Source organism: Mus pahari, chromosome 2 (assembly GCF_900095145.1).
Source record: "Mus pahari chromosome 2, PAHARI_EIJ_v1.1, whole genome shotgun sequence".
NCBI classification, from domain to species: domain Eukaryota; kingdom Metazoa; phylum Chordata; class Mammalia; order Rodentia; family Muridae; genus Mus; species Mus pahari.
In genome coordinates this window covers 55,636,209-55,652,367 of record NC_034591.1, presented here as the reverse complement: position 1 = coordinate 55,652,367, position 16,159 = coordinate 55,636,209, and the positions used below count along the sequence as shown (strand labels likewise).

Below are 16,159 nucleotides of genomic sequence, written 5' to 3'. Positions count from 1 at the left end.
ATAGCGTCTCATATTATTTTAGAAGATAATTAACTTAATGTTATAGAAGCAACAGAAGTATACTGGGGTAGGAAGAATCTTGGGAATTTAGGCAGACTAAGGCATAAAAATCATCATTAGATAATATTTATTGAGTTTATCTCTGTGCTAAGATTAGAAATAAATACCAGATTCAATGCAGAGAAAAAGGAAAATTAAAATAATTATTTAAAAAGAGGAAAATTATTTTTCCTACCCTTATGCAGTAAGTTTCTTCTAATGAAAACAGACAATATCAATGAGAATGTAACTGTGTTTGTCATGGATTTGAATATAAATTCAGATAAAATAAGCATAGGACCCAGTGAGGTACTAAAAGTGAAGTTGAAGTTATTGTGGATATCATTAGTTATCACATGCAAATCCCATGTCTAATAGCCAGAATGGCTACATCAAGATATCAAGGTGCATCGATCTGTCTAAAGACTGAGAATAAAGAAAAGGTCATAGTCCAGAGAAATGCTAAATGACCCCTCAGGACTCATCTTCCTTCTGAACAGAAATGGGGATACTGGTAAGCCGAATTCAGATGTGTGGCCTTTCATTCAGAGGTCATATTCTTTCATAGTTGAAGCTTTCATTGAAGTGTTTAGTCTTTTTATCACACTGTGGCATTATTATGACTGCTGAGTCTTGGGAAATCAGGCGATAAAGAGAAATGGAAAAGACACAGGTATGTGATGTCTTTTCCTTCCCACTCCTCAGCTGGACCCTGGGGAGCAGAAGAGTCACCATAACTGGGTAAACAATATTTCATTTGAATTATTTTTTAAAAAATCTCCTACAAAATATAATAGTGGAAAAATAATTAACAAGATCCACATCATGGCAAGTAGCAGTGCCATGTTCTTACTAAACACTGTAATTGGGGTGACTTCCTCGCGAAAAGAACAACACAGGGAGAATTACAATATTTATAACATGAAATCTCTGGTTATCACTAAAGTTTTATTGAATTTGAGAATATAGAATAAGGATTAGGGGTTGAAGAGATGGCTCAGCAGTTAAAACTGCTCTTCCAGAGGTCCTGAGTTCAATTCCCTACAACCACATGGTGGCTCACAACCATCTGTAATAAGATCTGATGCCCTATTCTGGTGTGTCTGAAGACAGCTACAGTATACTCCTATACATAAATAAATAATTCATTTAAAAAAGTGAAGGATTAGAGAAAATCAAGTATAAGAATAAAAGTATATTATATATGGTGAGGGGGGACTATTTCTATAGTGTATAGCTAAAAAAAGTTTTATTGAAGGGATACAAGGGGAAAACTTTAAATTCTAGGGGAAAAAAACCAAAACAAACAAACAAACAAAAAACAACTGGCCTAACAGAATATTATTCTGATCTGAAAAGAAATGATTACCTAATAGTGAAAAGTATTGGAAAGAAAGGTAAATGCTTACTGCTAGGTAAAGTAGGTTGTTCAATGATCCTGCTGATACAGTGTTCTAGAAAAGGTAAAACTGGAGACAGAAGAACAAAGAGGTGATGGTCAGTAGACAGGAAGGAAGTTGGGTCGATAGGTGGGACAAAGAGTTTTGTAGGAATGGAGATATACTGCATTGTATTATCCCAATGTAAGTGCACCATTATCTTCTTGTTCAATTGTCTATAATTAATAATACCAAGAAGGACGTCTAATGTAAGTGATATGCCCATATGATAACACTGTCACTCTCTAGAGGATGTTAGCCCTTAGGTGTAGAGGGACAAGCAATCTGTGAGAATTCTCCATATCTCTCACACTAGTTTTGTGAATTCAAACTGTCCTAAAATATGAAGACTGTTTTAAAAACCTAATGTAGCAAGAAAAGTTATAAATCATAAGGGTGGAAAAGCAATTTGAGTTTTAGAAGACTGACCTGTTGATATTCAGTCTCATTTCAATTATATTAGAAATATCAAGTAAGACCACATGGGTTTGAGATAAATAGTAATTCATAAATGTAATCTAGTAAGGGTTTGCTGCAAGTGAAAGAAATAAATCACAATAATTTAATGTAGCAAATAAGATCATATCACTTTTAGAAAATCTGACCAATATATAGTATGAGGATTTCATGGATTCTGAGGACTTAGGGAAATTGATTCATAGGGGTAGAGCAACCATCATTTATTTCTGAAAGAGTACCCCGGATGCCAAGAAGTAGCAACACAAAGGAGGGGAGCCATATCTATTATGGTATAGGATAGGAGTATGCCAATTATGAAGTATAATCTAGATCCCATGTCTACTGAAATAATGGCACCACACCAGCCCAGAAAACCTAACAAACCTTACACAATGCTGCACAACAATTTAGTATCTGAGAACTGGGGAAGAGAAAACAGATCCAAGAACAAAAGACCAGGGAACCTGCACTGCAAAACAGAAACTAAGTAAGGCAAGCTAGTGAACATCGAAGGAGAGATGTCTGACAAAGTCTTACTCGTTTATGGAAATAAGCCCTTGGGATTCTTCTAGACACTTCAATAATAGAAAGAATAAGGAACAAAATACCCATGAAAGGATATAGGTACAGAGACAAAATTTAGAGCCAAGGTGAAAGGATGGACTATTCAGAGACTATGGCAGCCTCAGGCTATGCCAGTGCCTGGCAAACACAGAAGTGGATGCTCACAGTCAGCTATTGGATGGAACACAGGGTCCCCAGTGAAGGAGCTAGAGAAAGTACCCAAGGAGCTGAAGGGGGCTGCAACCCTGTAGGTGGAACAACAATATGAACTAACCAGTACCCCCTGAGCTCATGTCTCTAGCTGCATATGTAGCAGAAGATGGCCTAATGGGCCATCATTGGGAAGAGAGGCCCTTTGGTCTTGCAAACTTTATATGACCCAGCACAGGGGAAGGCCAGGGCCAAGAAGTGGGAGTGGGTGGGTAGGGGAGCAGGGGCGGGAGAGGGTATAGGGAACTTTCGGGATAGCATTTGAAATGTAAATAAAGAAAATATCTAATAAAAATTTTGGGGAAAAAAAAAAAAAAGAAAGAAGCCATTTTATTTGTTTAAATAAGAAAACTCACTGGAGAATAAATATGACCTCCTTTACTGCAAAAAAAAAAAAAAAAAAAAAAATTAATTAAAAAGTTTGGAAAGCCCTCACAGAGATGGAAGCTGAGGCATCTTCCTGTAAGTGGTAGCATTTAAAGAGGAATGCTGAGGTTGTGAATTTCCTGCAGAAGGTGTTATGTAACCACAAACTGCAAGAGAGAGGGGAGCAATTATCACTGTAATTAATTAGGGCCCCTGGTTGCCAGTCCCTTGTGAAAGATAATCCTTGATTAAAGGTGTCAGTATGGAAAAGTATTGACTGATATGGAAACACGGGAGTGTGAAATTTCAATTAATTGTAGCAAAAGTTAGCTAGTATTATCATTTACCAATCGACAGTGATGACTCTCTGGAGTTTTCGGTGAATAAACAGAGTTAAGAACTGAAGATGGATACCAAAACCAGGAGAGAATTAGTCCACTGATGCTTCACTTCCCCCAACAATTAGGTCCTTTGGCTCTTTATTTGTGTATTTGCCATAAAGAAGTCAGCACTGAGTAAGAGCCATTGCTTTGTGGAGAAAAACTATGGGAGTGGTTGTATAAAAACAGACAGGGACTAAATAATTCCATCAGTATACGACTTGGTTTTGCCCTAATCAACAGAAATGTTACACACCTTTGACAAACACCGATGAAATATTTTATGTCTAGGGAATTCAGACATAAAATATTGCTTCTTTCTGTGCCTCAATATAGCTCTCAAGGGACTTTTTAATGTTCTACCGCTTCCAAATAGGAAATAGACCAATTGGCCTCCTCCAGGCTACTGGCCAACATGAGAGTTCTTAGCCTCACCTCAGACTCAGCCCTTTAACAAGAGCTCTATCTTCTGTGTTCTCCATACATTAATTTTCTGACCAATGATTGCAAATGGGACTTACCTCTGTATTATTCTTCCCTTTCTCTCGGTCCTTGTTTTTATCGGACTGTGGTATCAAATTCTCAATGGGATACCCTCTTTAAAATGTGCTTGTTTTTCCCTCCTTGTTGATAAAGATGGATCAGGGTTTGAGGAAAGGGCCAACCAATAACTGGCCCAACTTGAGAAGCATCCCATGGGAGAGAGCCAATCCCTGACACTATTAATGATACTCTGCTATGCTTGCGGACAGGAGCCTAGCATAACTGTCTCCTGAGAAACTTCGTCTAGCAGCAGATCGAAATAGATGCAAAGACCCACAGCCAAATATCAGGCAGAGACCAGGGAGTCTTGTGGAAGAGTGGGAAATAGAACTGAGTGAGCTGGAGAGTCCAAGCACACCACAAGAAGCCCTACAAGGTCAACTAACCTTGGCTCATGGGGTCTCACAGAGACTGACCTACCAATCAAAGTACATGCATAGGCTGAACCTAGGCCACCAACATGTATAGCAGACGTGCAGCTTTATCTTCATATGGGTTCCCTAACAATTGGAGCTGGGGCTGTCTCTGACACTGTTGCCTGCTATTGGAATCCCTTCCGTTAACTGGACTGCCTAGTTGGATCTTAGTGGAAGAGGAATTGCCTAGTCCTGCTGCAACTGGATGTCCTAGGGCAGGATGCTACCCAAGCAGGTGTGGCTGGGGTGGGGGTAGGTTATCTGAAGAGAAGGAGAAGGAATAATGGGTAAACAGTTTTATAAGGATAAGACTTGGGAGGACAGGAGGAAGGGGGGCTGTGGTCGGATGTAAAATGAATAAAGAAATTAATAAAAATATGTTCCTGTTCTACAGCAAAGCAAGCAAGGTTTCAGAACTGATATTTCACCATAGATGTGGCTCTGATACAAATAACCTCAGAGGCAGGCTTAGACCAAGTTAGTCAGTGTCAAAAGTAAACATCACAAAAAACAACTTCTATTAAGTTTAGGGAGAAAACGTAAAAAGTGCATACCACAGAGGGTGAACCTGAGTGTCTCAGTCAGGGTTTTTATTCCTGCACAAACATCATGACCAAGAAGCAAGTTGGGGAGGAAAGGGTTTATTCAGCTTACATTTCCATACTGCTGTTGATCACCAAAGGATGCAGGACTGGAACTCAAGCAGGTNNGAAAGCAGGAGCTGATGCAGAAGCCATGGAGGGATGTTCTTTACTGGCTTGCTTCCCCTGGCTTGCTCAGCTTGCTTTCTTATAGAATCCAAAACTACCAGCCCAGGGATGGTCCCACCCACAAGGGGCCTTTCCCCCTTGATCACTAATTGAGAAAATACCTTACAGCTGGATCTCATGTAGGCATTTCCTCAACTAAAGCTCCTGTTCTGTGATAACTCCAGCTGTGTCAAGTTGACACAAAATTAGCCAGTACACTGAGGTATAGAAATAATATATCCAAAGAACTGACAAACCTTGTAAAGTTTCCTGGAAGCATGGCACAGAAACTGCCACTGAGTGTTTTGTTTGCTTTGCTTTGCTGTGGGGGAGCTAGTCACTACTGTCGCAGAGGAACGTCTCATTCACAAATCAGAAACAGCCACTAATATATAAATGCTTAGTCACAGAAAACATCCTATTGTGGTCTTTTAAAAACAAAATCAGACTGGGACTTACCTACGCACTTGTAAAAAAAACAGCAGGATTTTTGTTGTTATTATCTTTAATCTATTTTACAGTCCAGTCATCACCCCCTCCCCGTCCACCCTCTGGCAGTTCCTCATACCATTCTTCCTCCCCAGTCTCCAAGAAAATGTCCTCACACCCCCAGTCCCACCCCACCTAGCCAGGCCTCCCCACTCCCTGGGCCTCAAACTCTCCAGGGTTAGGTATATTTTCTCTCAGTGAGGACAGACCAGGTAGTCCTCTGTTATAAATGTGTCAGGGCTATCACAGCAGCTAGTGTGTGGTGCCTTGTTGGTGGCTCAGTTAGACAGCAGAATCTAAGCCTTTGTCCTCCATGGTACTCCTTCGGTATTCTCGTGACTCAGTATACAGGGAAAGAGATTTGTGCCGTCTAAGTCTACATATAAATATATAGCTGCACTCTTTGTTGACAAAATAAAAGGGAAAGTAACTTTGAGGATAAAGTGTGAAAACAAAAGAGCTATCTGCAATACCTATTTTGGGCCCGTGGTCGCTTCCTTTCTTCTCCATAAAATGAAGCCAAATATTGCAGTCCAAAACATTCAGTTAGGAAAGAAAAGGGAAATCCTACAGATTTCACGTGAGGTTTAGGTAGAAACCTCGTCCCTTTGAAACAATTTCAAGGAAGGTACAGAAATAATCATCTAGTTCAACAATACAAATTTGTGTGCGCAATGTATTTTGTTACCACTACTCATCCATTTATGAACTGTAGAAAAAAATAGTCTCCAAGTAATTCTTTAGATACCTAAACTCACCCCTAGTAAAGAGCCCTGGAGTAGTTTATTAATCAAGAGATAAGAGGCCCATCTTCCCCTAGTTTATTGGTTTGGTAAGGAGAAGAATATCTGCTTTATGAAAACAGAGGAATCCTCTTCTCAAGGAAGGGGTTTGAACAAGAACATCAGGGATGATCAGCAAAGCATTCCTATTCCTAGCGCTTACTGGATACGTCTGTCCCTTGGGATCAACATAGTGCATGAGTATTTACAGCAGTTAAAGCCAAAAACACCCTGTAAGAACTGAAGACAATTCCAGCGATCTACTGAATCCTCCCTGAGTGGCTGGGAAAAGGAAGAGGAAGAGGAACAGGCACATGTCCAGTCCGTTTCCTCCCCAGAGTAAACCTAGACAGGACTCTGTGCAGAGGGCAGCACAGAGGAGTGCTGGCATCAAAAAAAAAAAAAAAAAGTTCTGGGAAGACATCAGTGAGAAAGAACACAAAGGGTTAGAAACTGAAATCAAGCTTACAAAGGGAACTGCACCCTCAACCCTTCCCAGCCCAGGCTAGCTCTACGGATGTAGATAGGGCGTTGCAATTGAGCTGCATATAAACAAACTGGTATGCAGAAGACAGACACCACGACCCTCGGGTATGCTGAATTGTGATTTATTCAATTCAATTGCTTATCCTGGAATCTGTCCAGGAAACCAAAAGGTTTCTGACTATGCACATCACTGTCTCTGGATCTTGACAGTCTATAAGGGGAGACAAAGCTTTCATCTTAAGTCCTGTAGAAGCATTTCAGGGTTGAGCATTTTTTCCCTCTCTTCAATGTCTGGTAAGTTCTAAAGCTTACTATTTGTATTACTTTTTACTATTACTTAAAATGTGCTCCACTTCTGCCCACTTTGGGATCATATCAGGTGCCGGATAAAAAATCTAGATTCCTGGGAGACTTCTTGCTGACTCATAATCTCTTCATGAAGAACAGAGTATTCTAGGCATTCAACCTATGGATTACTCTCTTTAAAAGCCAGAAAAGGCTTTAAGGTAGCAGTCACTTAGCCAGTTCTCAGAATCCTGTCATGTGAAACACTGGCTATATATGCCCACTGTTGGAAACCGGTGTTTCTGTGCGCCTAGAGGTTAGTACTCAAGGGTAGATGGATACTTAGCCTCCAGAACAGATGCCTTCCTGGGGCAAATGAGAACATAACACTTCAGAACACCCCCCCGCCACCGCACTTCAATTATTCACATCAATTTATCTTAAAAATACAGATGTTCAGCTTTGTTGGTCCATGGCTCCATCTACCAGACATCTGAACCAATGCTAGGATGAGGTCTAGGAAGATCGCTGTACAATAAAGTAGAAAAGGACTATGAATATTTATGGAGTTATAAACATCTATGCAAAAATTTTGTTAGAAAGTCAGTCAGCTATTTATAAAACAAAAACAAAACCCTTATCTCATCATGTCTCAGCCTTTAGCCTAAGATTGTATATAAAAATCAATTCTTATTACCAATGTATTATAAGTGCCCACTTTTCATCACTAATGAAAATATATCCATTGTTCTTCTATTTTTTTTAATTTTAAATTTTAAGTTCTAGTTGTTATTTTATGACTAGGACCAGATTAAATCAGCTAAATTTCACAAGTACTTTCATTTTCATTTTCTTTTTTCTTTTTCTTTTCCTTTTTCTTTTTTTTTTTTTTTTTTTTTTTTGGATTTTCGAGACAGGGTTTCTCTGTAGAGCCCTGGCTGCCCTGGAACTCACTCTGTAGATCAGGCTGGCCTTGAACTCAGAAATCCGCCTGCCTCTGCCTCCCGAGTGCTGGGATTAACGGCGTGTGCTACCATGCCCGGCTAAGTACTTTCATTTTCAAATACTTTAGTTAAATATTCAGGAAAGAAAATTGTCCAAAACCATTCAATACTTTAAAACTCATGCTTTCCCTTCAAAACACATTATCATGACTATTAAACACCAAAAAATTCCATGTTATTATTATATTGATTCTGAATATAAATAAAAATCTGGTTACTTTTCATTGGTTATTGTAATAATAGCAACATCACTGGTGAATTAAATGAAAGAGAAGGAGAGGAGGAAGAAATGATGAGAAAGAAGACATTGGCTAATAGTTGTTTAGCTTTTACTCTGGTTGGTCAGGATACTAAGCTACTATGAATTCTGTCTTTGCAGACCAAACTGGAAGAAATGATGAGTAAAGATGCAGCTGGGGAAAGAGATTTTTATCAGTGCTGGACAGTCTCACTGCATCAGTGCTGGACAGTCTCACTGCATCAGTGATGGACAGTCTCACTGCATCAGTGATGGACAGTCTCACTGCATCAGAGCTGGACAGTCTCACTGCATCAGTGCTGGACAGTCTCACTGCATCAGTGCTGGACAGTCTCACTGCATCAGTGCTGGACAGTCTCACTGCATCAGTGATGGACAGTCTCACTGTATCAGTGATGGACAGTCTCACTGCATCAGTGCTAGACAGTCTCACTGCTTCAGTAATGGGCAGTCTCACTGCTTCAGTAATGGGCAGTCTTCTGCATCAGTAATGGGCAGTCTTCTGCATCAGTGATGAACAGTCTCACTTCATCAGTGATGGACAATCTCACTGCATCAGTGATGGACAGTCTCACTTCATCAGTGATGAACAGTCTCACTTCATCAGTAATGGGCAGTCTTCTGCATCAGTGATGAATAGTCTCACTGCATCAGTGATGGACAGTCTCACTGCATCAGTGATGGACAGTCTCACTGCATCAGTGATGGACAGTCTCACTGCATCAGTGATGGACAGTCTCACTTCATCAGTGATGAACAGTCTCACTTCATCAGTAATGGGCAGTCTTCTGCATCAGTGATGAACAGTCTCACTGCATCAGTGATGGAAAAGTTTATTACAACCACTTGAGAAACAAGTCTGGGAATGAAAGAAGTAGGTGTAGTACAGAAAGCTGAAGAGTGGAGGACCAGTTCAATACATCATAATAAAAACCCCTGACAAGGGAGATTTGGGGAGAGGTTCTGGAGAAGCCCCAAAGAGAGCACTGATCTGCTTTGACATTGAACTAGAAGATGCTGTAGAATTTGGAGTGAGAAAGATAAGGTGTTCTTAGCATATCAGTTTCATGTCAGTTTGTTGGGTTATGAGTGACTAATTAAAATGTGCTCATTAATGCAGACGAAGAGTAAAATGTCTAGACATTTCCAGCAAGAAAGTCTCCCCATTAAGTCAGAAGACTTCATTTTCTTTTAAATCCACAGATCAAAGCATACAGACTATTCTACTAGATTCTCCTCTTGGAAGTCTCTCTGTCTCTCATAAAACCATTTCACAATCATATTAAGTACAAAAGGGTGTATAGGTCTAAATACATACATACAACTTTCTAGGTCTCTGCACAGTAGACAGCTTTTAACATACTTAGAAAACAGAAAATCTTTTTTATAATATCATTGCTTAAACTATGTTAGTTAAACCTTATCTGAGTCATTTTTATTTTCAAATTGAAATTAAAGTGTCTCCTAAGCTTTAAACAATGATGAGCTCCTCATAAACAAACCAGTGCACTTTCTGCCTTTGAACACCAGAGGGCATCATTAGGTGTAAGCTTGGCTGGAGGAAGAAGGGTTGAGGGGGAAAGAATTCCATTACTAATGACAGAAACTGATTCTTATAGTATACCCTTATCTACCATGAAGCATTACCATGGCAACAGCAGCAGCTAAGATGATTGTATATTTAGGTCATAGTATAAAAGGAACTTCAGCATGTGAGAAGAAAGAAGAAAACGAGATGAAGTAAGACAGGAATAGATAACATAGTAGCTCTCATTTCTCTTCCTCCTCCTCAGCTGATAGCAGTTCACAAAGTCACATTTGCCTTGCAAAGCAGAGGTTTACAATAATTAAAAGAAGTCATTGAAACTCAGAAGCGGAATGTCCAAAGGGGAGGGAGGAATAGTAGAGAGCAATTCATTCGCTATAATACTCAGGACAGATGCTAGAATGGATGTTGACTTGTGAACACTTTCATGAAATACTCAGATGTTTCACTTTGGGGACATCTATTTATCAACTTATCATGGGATCAACTGGAAGGCATCTGACATCCTCTTGGTTCTCTTGTCTTAGCTGAGAGGTGGCTGTGACACCTGGCAAAGTGCCTGGTACTCTTAATGCCTTTGGTTTCTTCCACCAGAAATAATAACTAAGTAGAATAAACATGTTGTGCCAACTAAGAATGTAGTTGGCACTGACTCTGCTTACGTTTCTTTGCCTGGATGTAGGGAGGGTCTAAGCAGAAAAGGCAGAGTTGAATTAAATGGATGGAGAGAACATGATTGAAAACTGAATATCCCAGCATTGCTTTCCCCAAACCCAGGAAAAATACAGGTTATGCCTCTGCATACAGTCAATTTGCATAGTACCCAAGCGAAGCCTCTGGGAGTCCAGCAGGCTGTGTTTGCATCTTGGGGCTGCAACACACCATTTATGTGATGTGGGGCCATCATTGCATTTCTGTGGCCATCACTGCATTTCTGGGGCCATCACTGCATTTCTGGGGCCATCACTGCATTTCTGTGACTATAGGTTTCCTTTCCTGTAAAATCAAGAAACTAGCATCTGTCTCCTAGGGTTGTTGTGATGACAAAATGGATTTATATATTTACTCATTTAGCAGCTATTTATTAAGTTCATGGGATGTGCCTGACACTATTTAAAATCATAAGGATTTGTAGCAAAACAGATAATATAATGCATGTAAGCCGCTTAGGAAAGAACCGGGAATTTAGCATAAAGTTTGAAAATGCCTAAGGAACGGTGACCTGTTTTCCATGATCTACGCCCTGTCTCTCTTACACACAGACACACACACACACACACACACACACACCACCACCACCACCACCACCACCACCACCACCACCACCACCAGGTAGGGGGAGTCATTTATGCACACATGTCTATATTATTATACCACAAGACAACAGCAGAGCCTAGGATATGCAGAAGGTGCACTTGCTTTGCTGACCCCTAATGAAAGGGATTGGAACATCTGCTCATTGAACTAAAGGAAACAGAGTGCAAACAAACGATAAGGATGATGGGCAGTTGTAAATAGCCACAGGAGAATTTTACCAGGGTTTAATACAATTGAGTCCTATGGGGACACAGCATAGACATCAAAAATAATATACCAGTGCAAACGTAATTTTTATGAATAAAAACAGTCTTTCAAGGGGACTCTGACAAGTCGCTTATCAGACTCTGCCTTATAGAGCAAAAGGAAGAAATGTTAAGATGGGCTGAAGGAGGCTTTCTGGGTAGTTATATGGAAAGATACTTAGGAACATTGTTTCACATAGCGGCATATTAAGACCATTGTGAGGAGTTGAGGCTGAGCCACGCTTTATTAAGGTCATTTCCACACAATCCTGCCCTTACGTTTCCTTCTCTTATTAAGGTCATTTCCACACAATCCTGCCCTTATGTTTCCTTCACCTTTCTCCCATCTCCTCCTCACCTCTTCTACTTTCGGCTCTAATTCTCTTCTTCACCTCCTTCTGCTCTTCCCATTGGGGTGGGTCTTGGAGACACATGCCTTCTCATCGGCCAGCTCACTCCTCACTGACCACTGGACACTCACCTTCGGCTCCTCTACTTGTCAGTCAGCAGGCTAGCCACCTCTGAAGATGCCCTAACTCTCTGTTACCCTTGGCCCTAGAAGTGGGCTATTCTGGATTGGAATTTGGCAATTTTCCTCTAAGTTTGTGTCCAGTTGCCTGTCTGGACAAAGAGATAAGTTCACTTTTAGAGTAATTTGTTACTTTTATTTTTAAAGACAGCAGTTTGTGGTCTCCCCCCCCCCCAAACTGGTTGCCTATGAGAGCTCACTGCAGAAAAAGTTTCTATATTTTAACTGTTAATCTCTTCCACAGCTGTCTCTGAAGTCACTTAAGAGCTTCAAACACGTTTTCTGGGTTCTCATGCACTTGAACTATGATAGGGATATTGCAATCCACCCATGCTTCCTCCAGTCCCCCTCCAGGCACCCTCAGGCACACTTACATAAGCACACATCATTTCTCCCTTTACAGGCTGACGAAACATCTGTCAGGTAGCCTACTCTTACTTTTGGGTCCTACAACTCAACTTTCCCTGTGTCCAGTCCATTATATACGCAGAACTTTCAAGCCATAGACAAACTTGAGGAGGTGTTCCTAGCCTTTAGGAGGTCTGTTTTGGATTTTAAAGCTCATTTGCCGATATTGTTTCATCTCAGAAAGTCCATAGAGTTGATGAAAAGTTCTTTGTCATCATATTGCCAAAACTTCAACACATTTGTTTTTTTAGTAACAGGATGACAATCTGGCATTAACATCACTCTTTTTAGTCTCTTTCCTATGGGAAAGCTCTCACAGTATTGGTGCAAAGTTCTTCCATCTTTGACAACAATCTCAAGAGTGCCCTTTCTCTATTGTAGCCCAAGCTATGTCTTGGCTAAATTGACTGGTTTTATCTCTACAATCAGTGGTGTCTTTGCAAAATTCTTCAAGACCACCCAGGGATGCCTGATTATGAAAGGTTTCTATGCATGTGTATCCAGATCCCTGTTATTGCTAGCAGTGAAAAGAATAAATCCACCCCATGCTTATCAAGACAGTTTATGCATATGCACTTAATTGTCTGCAGAAAACATCATGAAATCCTTTGCCCCACAAGCCAGAGTTAGTTAACATGGAGTTTATAAGTTCAGCTGATTCTTTGCGCAAAGAACTCTGAATCCAGCAATATGTCAATTGCAAGAATGAGAAAGAGTGCAGGCCCACTCCGGTCCTCGGCCATCAGACTACCCTGTACAGCTTGGAAAAAAAGATGCAGCTAGTTGGACTGGGGGCATGACACCCAGTGTTGGAACTGGAAAGTCACTTCTCACAAGCACCTCAGGAGTGCTCACCTCTTTGAACTGCCCCAGCACAGTCTCTCCACCTCACTTCTACTTCAGATTCCCAATTCTGCCTGATTGTCCTGAGGTTTCCCCAGGGAGTCCGAACAGCTCCCCTCTCCATTCAGCTGTGGTGAGGCAGAAGCCTCAGCCAAGATGACCAAGGCTGCGGATGCTGGGGGAATGCCCAAAGGTGGCCAAGCACTGGAGCACTAGTGCTTGTATGGAAGAGCTTTGGAATGTGTGTTTGTGTAGCTGGCTGCTTATGCTGGAGGGACTGAATATCCTAAGATTTCCATATACCACCTGCCACCCAGCGTAAAAGAAAGAACGAGAGAAGCAAAACCAGACAAAAAAAGAAAGAAAGAAAAGGAGTAGAGAGGAATGTAAGGTCAGAGTGGGAGCATAGGGGCAAGGGTCTTCCTGCCGTGGGAAGCTTTGGAGCAGTGGGGTTTCAGGAACAGGCTCGCAGGGACCCTGAAGTGACACAAAAACATGAGAGGGCAGCTTGGGTGATGTGTCAGCGAGCAATTTTACTTGCCTTCCGTGTTTACTTCCATTTCTCTGCCCTCCTCCCAGCTCTTGGCAGCAAGTACTTCTCTCCGTGGACATTTACACACAAGCTCCCGAGTCTGCATCACATAAAGGGACTGAAAGACTGGTCGACCCTCCCCTGCACTATTTAGAGGCCCAGGGGAGCCATAAGGGCGCAGAAGGACCTGAGATAGAAAGGAGGACGCATATATTGTAGAAGGACAGAGGCAGAGCATTCCCCTGCCCCCGTAGATGTCAATTTGGGTGAATTCTTACCCCTGGAGCGCTCTGCAAAGCAAGTCTCCTTGCTCACTAGGTTTCTGACACTCCGGGGACATGGAAGGGTGGAGCGCACAGGTGGAATTTCTGTATTTTCTATCTGCAACCGGGTTTGGACCGCACCTCGCTCGCTCCCAGAGCCACAAGTTAGAGATGATAGCCTAGCTCCTCAGGTGCCAACAGTAAAGGTCATTTGCCCTACTCTCTCAGACCGGCAGAGCGGTCCAGTACCCACCATGAGTTGGGAGACCAAGCTCCTGCAGCGTCTGAGACTTCATCAGCTCTGGACTGGAGTCCCTTTCCTCAGCCACAGTGGACAATCAACCATGCGCGCCAGCGGAGGGAAATAGGCTTGCAGAGGACTCCCTTCACTCTCCTCCTGGAAACCTTCCCCAACCTTGTTCCCTCGCCAAGGTCCGGGAACTACAGCACTAAACCTGTCGTCCTCACCAGAAGGCTCTCTCCCAAGGCGGAGTCAGAGGACAGCGTGGAGTGGTGGCGAGAGGGGCCTCCACCCTAAATGCAGTGTGCCTAGACCCTAGGATATAAGGGGAGCTTAAGGGGGAGGGGTGAGCAGCAGGAAAGACTGAGCTCTACTTGCCTTTCCCAAGGCAGCATCTGGAGTTGGGGGGGGGGGTGCGGCGGCGGGAATGAAGAGGAACAGAGTCTGTGACAGCGGGGGTGGGGGGTGCCAAGCTCAAAGACACAGCCATACTGGGGTATGGCGCTCACAGGCTGCTTTTTGCCACATTCCACTGGACTTAGCTACCCCAACGTTTTCCCCCGCCCCAGCTTTGAAACCCCTCCTTCTTTCAGACCCGCCAAGGTACGTGTCCTCTCCAGCAAGCCCCAGATGCCAAAGTTTCCATTGGAAAACCTGCACTTGCCGGGGACCACCAAACAATTCTTGCAAACCCAGACCCTCTGGGACCAGGGTCGGGTGATGGGGAGGAGCTGCGAGGTATTAGAGCCCTTGATGTGGACAATCAGAGAACCATGGTATAGCAGAGTCTTTACCTGTCACTGACTTAGTCGCCTGGGGCTGCGATCTGGTGGAGTCTGGCTGGAGCGAGGAACCTTTGGCGGGCTCAGGTTGGACCGGCTTGGGAGCGAGCGGCACAGTTCGGAGTCCTCAACTGGCTGCCCGCTTGCCTTCTCCCTGGATCTTGCGAGAGAAAAGCGAAAGATTAGTTGTCGCCGCCGCACTTAGACGGGTGGGGCAAGGGAGGCGGGGAGACTGCGGACCCCAAGGCTCAGAGAAGGCTGCGGGGCATTTCACATGGGTCGTGTCACTCGGCTAATCTGGGACCCCAATTAGTCAATTCAGACTGGAGTTAAATTATATCTGTCCGCCGCCTTGAGCATCACACCCCCAAAACACAGGCAAATAAGACTTTCAAACCTGACTTTCAGGGAGATGACTGTGAACACCGAAACAGAAAGGAGACCTGGATGTGGCGAACAGCTGGGCGGGCTTCATTTCTTCGCCCGAGTGCCGGGGAAGTAGTAATTAGTGTCTGGGAGCTAAGCTCCTCCACTTCTCCCAGCGCCTCTGGCGATTTCCAAGTGGGATCTGCGACTTCAGGGCTCTGGCCAAGCCCGCAGGCTGGCGTGTGCGTGTGTGCGTGTGTGCGAGTGAGTGTGTCTGTGCCCCCGCGTGCCTGCTCCCGGGAACTGGTCTCCTCGCCCTCACCCGCTGTGTGTAGCAGCAGAGCGAGAGTGGTGTCTCTATTTGTGCGTTTGTGTTCGATTAGCTGCAATGGGCGGACAGTTTCTGGAGAGAGCATTTACAATTTTCTTTCGTTCTGACAGGATTAGTTGCTGTTGAAGGGGGCTCCGCCAATGAAATCTTCTCTGCGCTCTGATTTGGCGGTTCTTCGGTGCAAATATGACAGCTTTCTCTCTCAGCTCTTTTCTGCATCTCTCCATGTCCGACCCCGGAGCCCAGTTCTTGGTCTGCAATTTTTACACCACAACCTTTGCAGTCA

At 43.0% G+C, this 16,159-nt stretch overlaps 1 protein-coding gene across 3 annotated transcripts in view; it reads right to left on the bottom strand.

Moving 5' to 3' along the window:
- The window catches only part of Chrm2 (cholinergic receptor muscarinic 2), a 135,496-nt gene extending 119,565 nt beyond the window's left edge, over positions 1–15,931 (bottom strand). Inside the window, exons 1-2 of one of the 3 annotated variants that reach the window (XM_021191155.2) lie at positions 15,574–15,931; positions 15,189–15,336 (exon numbers count right to left, since the gene is read on the bottom strand). The gene's annotated coding sequence lies outside the window, so the exon portion shown is untranslated. Of the gene's footprint in view, positions 1–14,406; positions 14,693–15,188; positions 15,337–15,573 lie in introns of those variants that run through there. The other 2 variants (XM_029535320.1, XM_029535321.1) reach the window with 2 other exon arrangements.
- Positions 15,932–16,159: the final 228 nt, after the last annotated feature.